We start from the raw sequence: 13,074 nt of genomic DNA, 5'->3' as shown, positions 1-13,074 counted from the left end.
AATTGCGGGGACTCCGGTGGCACTCTGCCAAGAAGCCGCCATCGTATAAATATCCGATTCATAGATTTTCAGGCGGGCAGGAGTAATGATAATAAAGATAAAAAGGACGCTTTTCAACGTGAACGCAATCATTAAAAACAGATTAGGACACGAGGTAAATCCGCGAAAGATTATCGAATAAAATATAATAAAAACATCTCACTGTCCCTATCTACTTTAATGCGAACCTTCTTATTCAAAGAGTTTATAAATCATTATACAAGTGTGTCTATTGAATAATTCATTTTCATGCGCTGGATATGACGGCAACGGTCAATTTGAAAAGTGAATGAACTATTTCTATAATCCAGAGGTACTCACTAGGGCTTTAGAACCGGAACCGGATACCCGCACTTATTTTAAAATAACCGAAAACTCTGTTATTTTTAACTGGTAGTCGATCATTTTAATTTCAATATAAAATTTGATTTCTTCATATGAAATATATATCATATTATTTTCAAGATGCAAAATTTCCGTCTATTCTTTTATTTCGCAAAACCCATGTAGAGTTTAGTGGTGTATTGAAAAGATATAGGAAATCCCTATTAAATAGTCAGAAAGTATTGGTTTACATTTTGTTTCTACATCCTCAAACATTTGCCGTATAGCAAAAACTAAAAATGGAGTGTTTGCATTAAATACACACGGGATACTCGGGGGACGGTCGTACACAAAAAATGTCATTTAAGTCTATTGTTATTATTTACCGTCAGTGATTAATCCGCGAGAGTTGACATTTGTCTGCACTTCATAAAGTTTATGTTAATCCTTTGATTCATAGTAGAAACATATTTTTTCTGTCAACAATATATTAGGACGGGTGAGCCGTTTCACGTGTTTTTACGATATACAAATTCATATATTAAAATTGACTCACGTTCACGGACAAAAGGCGGAACAAAGTGTATATGAAATATGTCTTTGTCATTTTTCTATCTTACTTTGCTTTCATGACAAAATTTAATCTTTACTGTGGACTATAAAATTTATATATTATGACTGAAATTAAATCTTTCTTCCATACAACTGAAATTAAATTAGTTTCATATGCGGTGTAATCAGTGGCGTAGCTATGGGGGGGCGGAGGGGGTGGGCCGCCCCGGGCGGCACTTGCTTGGGGGCGGCATATTCGCGATGGGATCGTCTACTGTGGTTCTTATTGGTTACTTATATACATTTACGAATAACAAAAGCTTAATAATAACCAATTTATTATTTTAAGAAATGCTGATTTTATGACCCTACAAAAAATGTATGGGAGGGGGCGGCAATTTTAAGGATCGCCCTGGGCGGCACATACCTTAGCTACGCCACTGGGTGTAATATAAGTTTGGCATATAATTTCACTATGTTTTAGTGAAATTATATGCTACTCAAAACATTCATTTAACAGGCGTTAAATTATTATACGCATGCTTCTTTAAAATAAACTTGTTTATGTCGATTTTAATTTAAAAAAATAGTATTCAATCCAAGTTATTGAAGAATAGCACTTATTTTTAATAAAATTGTTAGTATATTTTTCCAAATCAATACTAACAATACAATTTTACTGATATGTTTAAAATATAAATTATAACACTATCTCCATCATCACACGCCATCAGTAAATGCAAATTGCCACATTCAATAATATTGGATGTGGCAATTTGCTGACCTATTTAATAAAATTATATTTCTACCAGTTAAAGTATAACTTCCATTAAAAATACACATTCACTATAACATATATACATTTATATACATAGATATACATTTTGACAACGATACTGCATTGAAATTCTTTTGAAGTAGCTTTATGAGTTCCTTTACGTATGTATATTTCTTAAGACATACCTAAAAATTGTTTTAGTCGAATCTGCCACTCGTCTTGGTGTAATTCCGCACGTGCCATCTAGCGACGCATTTCAAAATTATAATTTAAATATTTATTTCCCGAAAAATCAGATTTCACATATTAATAATATTTTAATTATAATATATGCATGCGGCTTGTCAATCTGATTGCATTCCTGTTTTTATTTTTAAATTAATTTATTTTATATGAATATATTAATACATTTATATTTATATATAAATCAAACAAAAGTTAATTATTTTTGTCAATTCCTATAAGTTATTTCATATGTAAGATATATTTTTTAAACGTTTATTTAAGTAATATAAATATTTTTACAAACATACTAATTATATGATATATCTAGACCCGTACTCTTTACATATTAAAATTAGCGCATATGGCTTTCTCTTTGTTGTAATCCAAGTTGGTGAGCTTTTGAAGATCTAATGCCTTGAACTTTTGTAAGGATGACATTAGAAGTGTCTCATAAATATTCGAGAAGTGATTTATATTTGACCGCGTTCATTATTTATATCATGCCAGTTTTTGTTGTCTGCCGTTTTTTTGGAAAACGACCAATTACAGAGGGTAGCGAATTTTTTTAAAAACAAATTTCTGTTGGCCGATAAAAAATTAGGAACGGTCGTTTTGAGGATATACCCGAATCTATCTCTTCTCGAAGCGACGGATATTTTAATCCTTTCTGATTTATAGCGTTTACCTTGTGATTTTAGCTGTTAAAAAATTTCCCATGGTTGTGTTACATTTTAATGAAGAAACACATTTTTTCTTAAATGGTTAAAACGCTTTATCACAAGCCGGATTGACCTTTTTATAATTTTTAGTATATTTTACATTTTTATGGGTTTAACATCATTTATGTGGGTTTTTAAGGAGTGCCCAGTGCCTAGTCTTAATATTTGTAAATATTTTTATTATTTGCAAATATTTTTGCTAGATTAATTTTTCAGTCTGATCCGCTATTATTCATTTTTCAAAATAACGGCTATTCAAATAATAAAATATTCATAGCTCTGTTGAAAAAATATTAAATTTTTTGACATCAAAATTTTAATATTTTTTTTACATTTTTTTTGCACTTAGCTCTTATATAGAGAAATCTACTTTATTTAAATTTTTTAAATTATAATTAAGTGTTATGGAAATATTTATTGCAAGTTTATTTTAAAATAGTTTTTTGTATGCTTCTAGTCACATGTATGTATATTAAATACAAATGGCGTTATTTTTAAAGATTGATTAAAATTCAAATTAAAAAAAAAATCATTATATTAAAAAAAATTCTAAATATAACACATATATTTAAACCTCATTATCTCAATGTTGTTAACCCAATGCTAGTAAGCCCCAATCTCTAAAAAAACATACATAAATTCAATTGTATTAAATTACGCAACATAATATAATTTTCATCAATAAGAAACACTCTTTGAGCACGACTGTGATACATGTATATAATTATTTTATGCGGAATTCGTGACCGATTGTGGGTCACGATCTTACAGATTCTCAATCTTACTTTATTTAAATTATTCAAATGCAAGTAGGCAGTAAATCAAAAGCGATAAATTTAAATAATACGTTTTAACACGTTGCAAAATTTATTGTGACAATTTAATTAACCTAAATGCGGGTGTGGAATAGTAATGTGTTTCGTGGAATATATTTACTTTAAACGTTATATGTCGTTATCTTGACAGTAAAAATATAATAAAAGTGGTTTCAGAACGAAGATAATGTTAATGTTTGTTCGATACTGATAACAATACGATAATAGTTATTTCAAAGCAAAGTTTTGAATTTACGATTACTGTATTGTGTATTGTTGCTTGGTGAGGTTCTTAACATTGATGGGTATAACAGAGACAGTTACGGCATTTTTATTGTTGATAGCAATGTCGATTTATATATATTACTTTGTGTTAATGACAATTAAAAGTATGCAAAATGTTCAAGATTGGGATTTGATTGAGGATGATTATTAGTAGTGATGATTATTTGGCAATACATAGTTTAATAAATTAAATGTGTTTTTATTTGTGTAAAACCCAATAAAATACATAGTCCAAGTTTTAATTTGTAATAAATAAATTATATTACAGTTAGCCTTGTAATCTTGTTTCAAAATGCCGGCTATTCAAAAAAATTAAAAATAACTCCAATAAAATCATTTCAACGTAAGAAATAAATGTCAAAAATATTTGTTATTAAAATTAAATATGTTTTTAAAATTTAAATATATTATTTTTATATTAATTTTATAATGTTTAATTTATAGATAATCTATCTAATTCGTCTCTTTGTCAAAAATATTTTCTTAAAATTATATTTGAGATTTACTCACAAAGAGAAATCCATGTATATAAATATTTAAGATCGCAGTCAACAAGCCTCCGTGGCGCAATGGCTAGCGCGTTCGGCTGTTAACCGAAAGGTTGGTGGTTCGAGCCCACCCGGGGGCGATTTATTTTTTATTTTTTTTATTATTTTTTTTATTATAAATTATTAATATATTTTTGATACACTATTTAAAAAAATAGAGCACAAATCTTTAAATTAATAAGAAATGAAAACTAATTTAATGTTAAATTTATAAATTTCTCGATTTCATGATATTGTTATTCGTTTAATATAAATTATTACTAATATACAAGCATACTATTTTGTAGCCAATTCAATCCCATTTTTACCAATTGAATAAACAAAAAATTAACAAGATTCTATTTCTTTAACAAATAATCTATTAAAAAAAATCTTAAAATTATTTATACATCAGGGGTATCCATTATATATTTCGAATTGCTAATGCAGTAAGATATCTAATTTTAGCAATGGACGAAAACACGTTTAAAAAATGTATATAAGCGATTTAATAATCGTCATTGATAGTTTTCTTGATGTTTCGGTAATTATATTAACCCTTTGTAGCTCAAAGTTTATTTAATAAGTGTCGCCAAGTCCATGCCATTTTGAACGAATATATTAAATAGTTTAATGACCATTAAATATAATTGAAAATAATGTGTTAAATAAATCTTTTATAATATTAAATTATATATTTATAATACAAATAGTATTAAATTACTTTTAAATATATAAAAAAAAATTAATCATATTAATTTATTTATTATTAAAATTTTTATTTAATTATTTTTTTTAATATTAGGAGATATTTATATAACAAATTTAATATTTAAAATACATTTATTTATTTAGTTTTCTCATATATTTTTAATAGTATTTATTTTAAGACATACTTTTAAATAACTTTAGAAAAACTATCCGGACGTTATGGACATGCCGGTAAAAAATATATGTCTAATACGTAACCAAGGACTCCAAAGGGTTAAAGTAGTATTATTATATTAAATGTTCTTGAATTAAATAGTAGTTATATTTTGACGGAGGGTAATTAATTGAACTTTGGCTTTGAAATATAAGCTTTATTGTACATAAAAAAACACCATGTGGTATATATTGTACATAAAAAACACCATGTGGTAAAGGGCGCAAAAGTTTATAATTTTTATATTATTTTAATATTTTTTATATTTTTTTTTCTTCAGTACTTTTTTGAGTAAGATGTTTTTAAGGTATTTTTTAAATGGTAGTCATTTTTAAACAAGATGGCGGATCAGGCTGATAAACAAACTATGCCGAGATTTTCATATTTTTTTCTGGTTTGGTGATAGTCAAATGATAATTAAAATTTTGCGTCACGAGTCCCTCTGCAATATATATTATATATTTCTTAAGAAATTTACCTGATGTTTCTTAAAGAATCAATTAAAAAATCTACTCAATATTTCTTGCGAAATCCACCTTAAATATTTCTTATGAAATCATATATAATTATAAACTATTATTACAGATTACAATTAATATATGTATAGGAATTCATACACAACACATAAATTCTAAAAAAATGAAGATTGCTCTTTTTGTTATTAGTGGCCTTAATTATTTTTATTAGTGATATTAGGAAAATCTAGGAAAACCTCCTATGTAATGATGGATCTAAATAATACTTATATAATAATCAATATTTCTGAACTCTAAGAGAAATTAAAAAATACATTTAAGGTTAATATGGGATTCGAACCTATGTCTTTCATGTATTAGTCATCGACTTATGCCACTGATCGATCGTGTTTATCATATAAAAAATTGACAATTTAATGTGTTAAAATAACTACTGGTGTAGAATGTTATGAAAATTTTTCAAAATAATTAATTAATTAACATCGATTAATTTTTGCTAGTGCCCCAGGTTTTAAAACGTTGTATTTATTAAACAATACAACGGACTTGTATATTTGAATTTTACTGTCTTATTTATCTGAAAATATTATTTGCAAGTATAGGTTTAAAAACGGTTAGGTTTAAATTTGATTTCAGTCAAGGCAAATATTGGCAATTTTATCAATGAGAGGGTTGGGTGTCAGAGATAACGCAATTTATGCTGAGTTCGTAATTCGTATTTTTAATGTTTTGGTATAAGTTCAATATTTATCTTGCAATATTATATGTATATTATTTAATAAATAATTAGGGGTTTTATTCTCAAATCATTATAAAATAATTTAGGTTATCTTAAATTTATGCAAATATATGATAAAAAGTAGTTTTACTGTGTACTTTACTAAAGCGTAGATAAATTACACTTATGTGTATTTACTTAGGAAATTCTCTTTATTTATAAATAACTACTCCGACCCTGTCTACGCAGCAGTGGTCAGTCAAAATCGCGCGTCGTTGATAAAATCTGCTGACAACACCCGAGAAAAATCACGTCTCGACTTGGAGAGTCCCTAGGGCCGCAGTCACGTCGCGATCCTCGTGCCCCGGGCACATCCTTTGAGGGCCTCACTTTCTTCGTCGTATGGTGGCGACAAGAAAAACGCATTAGTCAAATAACGAGCACTCTTCCCGATACACTGCAAAAGTGATATTGACTGTTCTGAGGGGACCTATGCCATAAGACGCGAGGGAAAAACAACGGATCGTTTCGTTACGTAAGTCAGAATGAAGAGGCAAAACATTTCATTCAAAAATTGACGCAAACTAGTTGTTAATAAACAATAACTGGTTTAGTTACCATCCCCGTCACAGTGGTGGGATTATGGGAGATCACGCTAAATTATAATGGTTAATTTTTGATGTCTATTTAAAATAGTTTAATCGCAAAAAATGGTTATTTTTATTTTCTAAGCCTTTTAAAACATGTATTTCACCAATTATAATTTGGTACAGAAGTGTGCCAATATTTGCAAGCTGCTTGATAATTTATTACGCAAGACTCGCGAGGAATGCAATGCATATAAACGCGGCTATGTGATAAAGTGATGTTTCGTATCGTTCTACAGTGCAAACAGAAAGAACTTTAATATCGTTCGAATTTCACGCAAAACCAACGAGAAAAAGTAATAAAGAAGAAGCATCGTATGAAGCTTTAGAAAATTAAAAAAGTGTAGTGGAAATATCGCATGAATGTAGGATATATAATATGTATATAATGGGAATAGCCGATTTACTCTTTTCTCTCTCTATATAAAATGGGATTATATATTATATTACTATTTAAAATTAAATATAATAAATTGGTAGATTAGGAAAAAGGTTCGAAAAATTTCATTTTCTGATTTGAAAATCCAAGGAAAACAAAAAAAACGACCATATAACGCTGAATGCTCCGGTTCATTTCCTAAAAGCGAATGTTTATGAGTAAACCATAAATGAGGTCAATTTGACATTTGAAAAAAGTGAGGGACGTATTTTATTTTGACGAGTTTGTGAAGAAGAAAAATACAATTTGTCATATATGTAATTTTTTCGATTTTTTTTATAGTATGTTAAAGCATGCTTTGATTAATGTATTTATTTTTAAATATACTTTCACCAGTCAATGGTTGTTTTTTTAATATTTACATTTCATTAAAACTCAGTACTGCATTTTTAAAATCATGCCGTCGCCGTCTTTTATAACAATATTACGACTTACAATAAGTGAGAATCAATTGAAGCACATCTAAACCAAATTTTGACCAATAGGAGAGCGCAAAAAACAATTATCCCTTCTCAGAAGTCAAAAATCCACGTCAAAAGCAATAAAATCGTGCCGGCGCCGTCGCAGTGGGAACGCTCGTTACCGAGCGTTCCCACTGCGACGGCGCCGACACGATTTTATTGCTTTTGACGTGAATTTTTGCCTTCTGAGAAGTGATAATTGTTTTTGCGCTCTCCTATTGACCAAAATTTGGTTTGAAAATACTTTGATCAGCCCTCTTATATTAGAAGTACATAGTAATATCGATAAAGATAGCTATTGTATTTTTAAAACAGTGTAGTAGCAAAGTGCAGACAAACTATGGAGCAATATGCGAGATGCGACGTCTATCTGTACTTATTATTTCGCTTATTTTCCCCTGAGTGAGTTAGCCTAGTTTGTATTTTGGACTTGAACTAATTTGTTTTCAGATTTTTTTATTAGGTCAACTTGAGTTTGGTTAACTCATGTAGGTTAGGTTTGGGTTTGAACAGCAAATGTACGTTTCGCAACTGTCAAACTGAGTTTCGAAGACATTATAGATAAGCATCGGTTAAATTATATTTTTGCTAGTAATAATTATATATATTGGTGCAAATGTATTTCAGAGTTTATTAGTGAAAATATAACTTCACAGAGAAATACACATTCACCGTAACATTTATACATCTCATGTAAATGAATAATGATAAATATGTAAATGTATGTATTACTATTTCTTAAAAAGTTTAAATCTTATAATTTTACTAACATCTGCCAGATAAATTATATTTTCACTGTTGAAAATATATAACTACTGGTAAAAATATATGCACTGAAATGACATATTTTAATAATATTTTCAGAATAGATTTGAAAGTGTTTTTTTTTATGTATTTTAGGGATAACCCGAAAATTTACGATTTCGAATCAGATTTTATCATTTAAGCTTTTTTTTTGGGGGGGGGGAGGGGCAAAACTTGGTCAGTCAATGGGATTTTTTTTCAATATTTTGATTTCATTAAAGTTTATAGTACTTCATTAAATGCATTTTTCTAGTCAAATTTAAATATTTCCCCCCCTCTCCCTTCCCCGTTTCAGGCCATAACATATAATTTGCTTCAAGTGAATTACTTATTATGTTGGCAAACTGGGGAAAAAAATTCTGATAAAGTTTCTCTAAAATTGCAAAATGATTTGCTTACTACATATGGCCATATGGAACGCCAACGGTTTATCGCAACACACACAATAAATATTTTTTCTCGAATAATACATAATAAACGTTTTGCCGGTTTCTGAAACTCATTTTACCGAAAAACTTGGATACTGCGTTTATACCACGAGACACCCAGATGGCACTGCAATAATAATTACGATAACATAACATTACGAAGAAGAATTTTTTTAAGAATAATATTTTCAGACGACTTTTCTAAGCAATTACGATTTCATTATGATTCATAGTATTTCATAAAGTGCCATGCATTTTTCTAGTCAAATTCAAGGGAGAGAAAATGTCCCCAAATAACGCAGGGACGTTATGGATTTTGATGGTTGAGTAATATTTTTATTAAATTTTATATTTTTGTCAACGAAAGATTTGGTTTTGCGATTGAAGAAAAAAGCATCTAAATCGCTAACGACCATTCCATGCTGAAAGCACCGCAGTTAAGCAGCATTGGGCCCGGTCATTACTTAGATGGGTGACCGCTTGGGAACTCCGGGTGTCGTTGTTCCATAATATTTTTCAATACTTTGCTTATTATCTGCTGAATTAACTTAAGCAGCTCTTATTTATTTATAGCTATTAAAAAAAATATCGTCTAGAAACATCTCACAAAATTATTATTTTCCCCCTTTTCCTTAAAAAAATAACCGCATAAAATAAAGAAAATGTCTTGGGGGAAATTATATCACTGTTAATTTATTGTCATCCAGATGAATAATATCACTTCGTCACTTTTATTCCACTCGCAGGCCTTTTTAGCACCGAGACGTCTACCCTTAGGAAATGCTTTCGAAAAGAAGGACTTCTCGCCTGCTTTTTAATTAGAAAGATAGCATCTTCTTCGCCGTCTCGACTTTTGACCCAATTAACAAATTTTATCAGGGCAAATTTTCTTTCGCAGCTTTGTGATTTTTACTACACGTTCTAAGAAGCCTACGTAGTATTGTTATTAAAAATATTATCATATATTTCCAGGGAAAAAATGTTTGTCAAAAAGGAGTGTGAGCATCTGTACGAATTTAATTTGCGCTGCACAGAAACACACAGCAGGCACTAAACCTCCCCAGGGATGTTTTCCTTGTGTCTTTGCAAGCACCTTATAAAACCGCGAATTTATTATTTCTTATTTTTAAACTTTTTTCGCGAGGTTCGCCTCCTTGTTGTTTTTCTAGAGTTTCAGAATTATTTTGCGGAAGTTATATTGCAAGCTTAAGAATATTTTTTTCCTAATCCTTATAATACAATTTATAAAAATTATATTTATTTATCAACGTATAAATAATATTAAAAGCACTAATATCGTTAAGTGCATATAAAAGCACTTTTTTAAATTAGAGCTTATCGGTGACATCTGACAATCATGAATCAGGAATAAAGATATTAAAAGTATGTTTTTCACATTAAATTATACATTAATTTATAACTATTTCATCTAATATTTTAAAATATCTTTTATACTTCAGTACTATAGTTAAATTTTCACATTCATCACTAATTTTTAATAATATTATATACAAATATTAACCTGTTCTGTTGCAAACATTAATATTGTTTCACTCTTTTTATGTTTATTCATTTCCATGTTGTATAATATATTCCCACATATTTTATTAGCATCTCTCATTCCATAAAAATACTTATTATATTTTCCGCAAATTAAGTTTAAATGTATATTTATAATTATCACCGCTGTATTTTTGCAGACAATTTATTTGTATGTCTAGATACAGTTTAAAATAAAAAATGTCACAACATACACATTTATGGGATAATTTTCTTGAAGCAGGTAATTGCTAAGTAAATCTGTGCAGATTATTCGATGCGTCGCTACCGTGCTGTTGAGACTGTGGCCGGGGGCGGATTCCTCTACGTCCCCCTTACGTGCTACGGTCGTGTAAGTCGTTTCATACTGTTGCTACAACACTTATGGGGTATAGGTGGTTGGTGGCCATCAACATAATTAAGTGTGCAACGGGACAGGACGCTTAATACGTATGTCGCTCTCGCCTTTTGCAACAAAAAAAAACAGATCGTGCGAAAAAGTATTTGACTGCGCTCGTAACGCTTTAATATTTATGTTACAACGATTGCAATATCATTAAAAAGTCGTCTTTTAGTTGAATATTGATAAGTGGACAAATAAGTAAACTGGTTTTATTTTGTATCTAGTCATTTCCTTAACATTCCGTTTTTTTATTGCTATATATAGATAGTTTGCATTTTTTCAATTATTAAGTTCTTTATTTGCTTTCCATTATCATTGACCTTCAATGTATTTATGTTTATCTTTGAAAACATATTAGAACAAACAGTATTCAGACAAGTAGGTACAGTTGAAAAATATATTGAGTATTATGTCTAAATGTTTACATTTCTGCTATCCATATCAATTTCTAATTAACTAATTACACAAATACACGTCTTGGATCGCTCACTATAATAACCATATCCAGTTACTTTCCCTGCCACAATTACTAGAAATTAGACGCGCGCCGATATTAATTTTGCACCACTTTCTAAGTAGACTACACTATAGGAGAGGTCTTGTGAGGCTTTATTATTTTATCAGTGGTGTTTGCGTTTCATATGCGGGGTCTAATGGCATACAAACAGTAATCAAGCTGATCCGTTTTAAATATACACATGACTGGTGCAAGTTTTGGCTCGTCACAAAAGACAGAACAAAGCTCACCCAGACGTTATTTTCAATTCGGACTTTTATTGTGTCTTTGGGTATAAAAAGGGCAGAGGCAGCTACCGACAAAGGACCGAGTTGATTATTCCGGCGCTTGGCGCTCCCTCTTTCCCTCGCTCACCCTGGGGATTTTCCTTCCGTCTTCCCTTGTCTTCATTAATTCATGCCGATTTCGCAGACCGAGACGTTTCTCGGTGAGGCAGATGGAATATTTTATAATGCACATATTTTGCGATTTGTCGACGCCGAGTTAAAGCGCTTATCCGGAGCCCTAAACGAACTTGCACATTCTGTAGGGGAAGACAATAAAAAGTCGTCCGGTGGTGATCATTTATGTATGACGAGAAGAGCTGTACATATTAAAGGAACGACAACGGAAAGGTCGTGGATTAATATATAAGAGGATGGTTGCCCTTGATATGGAAAAGCGTATAGGGAATGTATTTTGACCTACATAAAAGAGTATCTATAGCTGATAAAAAAAATAGCAGAGGTTTACATCTCTACTTTAAATTATTTGTCTGTCTCTCACTTAGTTGTCAGCGGAGTAATTCTATTAGAAAACAAAGTTATTTAGTTATAAACTATTATCATCGTACAACATTTTTTCAATCACTGTTAATACGGGACGTTATCGTAGATTTGTATGCGTCTGTATAATCTGTTCGTAGCTGAAATAGGGTCTACATGAAGAGGGAAGCGGCTGCTTTATTCAAATTTTTCATTGTCCACCTTTGAAAAACTCTATTTCATTTCCATTTATTAATAAATTGTGAACGTAGCAATTTAAGTATATTTTTTTAATTTTATCTAAATATTTATGTGGCTTGTGCAATTTTAGAATTTCAAATTGCAAGCTTTAAAATAAAAATAGAAAATAATTTATTAAAACAAAAAGAAGCACAATTTTATACAAAATTTTCACTAATTTTATTGACGAATATAAAATAAAAAGAATATTTTTCTGCTATTTATAATTAATATTTGCTATTTATAAAAAAAGTATTCGCAATAATAAAAATAAGTTAATAAGTACTAGGGTACTCAATCGAATATTTGAATTATTTCCTTGATTTTTAGCTACATGAATATTTGAATAATTAATCAAATATTCGTTTATGCTATCTCGAATGAAATATGTAAAAAATCTTAGAATGAAACCAGATCCCCAAAAATTTGTATGATAAATCAACCCGAAATGCGAGACAATAAGACGATCC

At 29.7% G+C, this 13,074-nt stretch overlaps 1 non-coding gene across 1 annotated transcript; it reads left to right on the top strand.

The window, feature by feature from the left end:
• Positions 1 to 4,292: 4,292 nt before the first annotated feature.
• Positions 4,293 to 4,365, top strand: TRNAN-GUU (transfer RNA asparagine (anticodon GUU)). The gene has a single exon. It is a non-coding gene; the product is annotated as a tRNA-Asn (tRNA).
• The last annotated feature ends 8,709 nt before the right edge of the window (positions 4,366 to 13,074 follow it).

Source organism: Plectrocnemia conspersa, unplaced genomic scaffold, assembly GCF_051122295.1.
Source record: "Plectrocnemia conspersa isolate PC_06_02 unplaced genomic scaffold, ASM5112229v1 ptg000012l, whole genome shotgun sequence".
NCBI classification, from domain to species: Eukaryota; Metazoa; Arthropoda; class Insecta; order Trichoptera; family Polycentropodidae; genus Plectrocnemia; species Plectrocnemia conspersa.
Note: the sequence above shows the minus strand (reverse complement) of the source record. Positions and strands in the feature narration are given on the sequence as shown.